This window comes from Fukomys damarensis, unplaced genomic scaffold (genome assembly GCF_012274545.1).
Source record: "Fukomys damarensis isolate Sample0158 unplaced genomic scaffold, DMR_v1.0_HiC HiC_scaffold_32, whole genome shotgun sequence".
NCBI classification, from domain to species: Eukaryota; Metazoa; Chordata; class Mammalia; order Rodentia; family Bathyergidae; genus Fukomys; species Fukomys damarensis.
Window position 1 is genome coordinate 31,604,196 of NW_022900944.1, and position 2,701 is coordinate 31,606,896.

General features: G+C 47.6%; 1 protein-coding gene across 1 annotated transcript in view; it reads right to left on the reverse strand.

The window, feature by feature from the left end:
• Zdhhc1 (zinc finger DHHC-type containing 1) overlaps window positions 1-2,695 on the reverse strand; it is a 21,453-nt gene extending 18,758 nt beyond the window's left edge. The window contains exon 1 of the mRNA XM_010612372.1: window positions 2,504-2,695. The gene's annotated coding sequence lies outside the window, so the exon portion shown is untranslated. The remainder of the gene's footprint in view (window positions 1-2,503) is intronic.
• Window positions 2,696-2,701: the final 6 nt, after the last annotated feature.

Consider the following 2,701-nt stretch of genomic DNA (forward strand, 5'->3'; position numbering starts at 1 on the left):
TTTTTTTTTTTTTTTTGTACCGGGGATTCAACTCAGGTCCTTGCGCTTGCAAGGCAGGCCACCGAAGTGCTGAGCTAAGTCCCCAGCCCCTATGTGTAAAGTTTTAATCATGAGTATTACTGCTTGTTTTAAAAGTGAGCTGGGGACGTAGGTCAGTGGTACAGTGCAGGCTTAGCAACTGTAAAGGCCTGGGTTTGATCCTCAGCACTACACCTCCACACACACATATATATGTCAAATAATTAATAATTCGAAGGGTGTCACCTCTTGCTCTCATAACCCTACTGTGCCATGTGGACCAAATGCATTGGTGTGATTCAGAGCCCTGTACCAGGCCAGACAAACCAGGAATTCCTGCCCAACAACCATGTAACAAGAATGCTTGACTTAAGTGCTTTCTTACTCTTGAAAGCAATTCTGAGCTGCTCATCTAGAGAGCTGTGAGGAAGAGTCACAAAACCTCCTAACACTGTTGAGAGTCTTGTCGAAGCTGGAATTAGACTACTAGACAGCAGGACAGAATGGTGGTCAGGATGTATTCTAGTTCTTGGCCAAGAGCCAGCTCAGTGCCCCATCAACTCTAGAACACAGAGGGGAGATACACCCCACAGGGAAGTTTTGCTCCCAAGCATCTTTTTTTCTCCTAGAGAATTTATGGTTTCCATGTGAGAGATTTCCTGCAGGTATTTCTAAAGGAGTTTTTACGTTTTTCCCAGGATCTGCTTCAGAAATAAGTTTTACTGAGATCTAACAGATGCCTGGTTTTAACCACATAAAGGGGAGCTGGAGAGAAAATGCTTCATGGAGCACATTATTTTACAGTGCAAAAATAGTTGCTTATAAAGTACTTTTAAAGGCAAGTACTTTATTAAAATTCCCCACGAGTGCCAGAAAAATCTGTGGCCTTAAGATTCGGAGAAGTGGTTATAAGGATGTATATCACATAATTCCCAGAAAATAAAGTGGAACTTCAATCGATTTTCAAAGACCTCTCATCAGTGGTCTCAGATGTGGCTGGGCTGTTACTTTCTCTCTCATAAACAATATACCAAAGTCGGTTGCTATGGCAAGAAAAGCTTGAAACCAATTGTTCCTGAGTTGACACAGAGTGCAAATATTTCTACGATATTCTCCTGCAGCAACCACTACAAAGTGTTTGGGATCCAAGTTGAGGGATTAAATCAAGAAAAGGGGACACAAAGGAGGGGGAACAAGGAGCAGAAACAAGGCAAGGGAGGCAAGGACTATTGATTTTAACAGGAAATCAACTCATATGATTGTAGCAGCCCGCCATGGGAACACCCACTAAGAAACAGTCATTAAGAACAAAGCTGTGACAGAACAAAGAAAAACAAAAACAAAAGGGAAAAACCTGGCTAATTAAACACCACTGTTGTTTTTGATGCATCTTGTGATGATTATCTGTGTACAGACCAGTCTCCCACAGTTGACCCCCAGTTCCCCAAAACAGGAATCACCCCTCATCCATATCTGAATCAAGCTTTCCTTGAGTGAAGGAAGTGAAGCACTTCTACCATCAACTGCTGCCACATCCTAATCCAAGCCTCCCTCATTGGTCTCCTACAATGTTTCCACGATAATAATAGCCATCACTAGCATTTAGAGGGCACTTATTCCGGGCCGGGCACTGCTTTAAGTGCTTCTATGGAATTCACTTAATTCTACCCTCACAACACTCTGAGGTAGGTCTTATTATTTCAAGGAGTTTTCATAGGTCTCTGTAATCATTGGTCTCAGATGTGGATGGCCCCTCACTTCCTCTCTCATAAGCTAGATGCAGAACAACAACCCCCTTTCCCAGAAGGGCTCAGAGACTAAGCAACTCTAGGCGGCACAGCTAGACTGGCAAAAGCAGGTTGGCCATTAACTGACTTTCCCATAGCAACCACAATGAGATGAGCTTTCAAAACTTGAACCTCATCAAAACTCTTCAATGGTTTCCTAGACCTGCTCTAAAATCGCAACGCCCACCACAGTGTTGTCGTCCCTCTTTCTGTTTCATCCTAAAACTCTGCCATCTCCAGACCTTTGTATTTATTTGCTTTCCCCTCTTCCAGAAACACCTTTCCCCTACTCACACTGCTGGCTTCTTTCCAATCTCCAGGTCTTAGTTTAAAAATCACCTTTTAAGTCAGACCCTACGGTCACCCCTTCTCCTCATCACCAGAGCACTTTCCTCAACCTAAAATCACTTTAGTCATGTGTCTGGCGCCTGCTCCCCACACCCGCCCTAAGGCTCTCTGAGCTCCGGAGATTGGCCGCGTCTGTTCTCAGTCCTTCGCTGGCCAGGCGCCTGGCACACAGTGGGCGCTTAGTACAGATCTGTGAAGCTGATGCGTGCTAAAGGAAGGCCCGCACTCTGCCGGGTCCTTGGAACCCAGGCCGCGGAGAACCCAGAGCCCACTCAGGCAGCAGCAGCAGCCGCGCAACCCTATAGCTCAGGCCAGGCTTTGAGGTGTGAAACGCGGAGGAGGCTCCTCACCTGCGCGTGGTGACGGCCGCACCAGATTGGCCCTGCCAAGGTCAGCTAGGTTCGGCCCCGCGCCTGGCTGTCCACCCTCCCCGGGGCTGAGGCCCTTCAGACCGTCACCGCAGAGAGGATCCCCCGGACCGGGAGGCGGCGCGCCCCAGAGCGGGGGCCCATCCCGGATGGAGGTTGGGCGGGGAGTCCTCCCGCTGC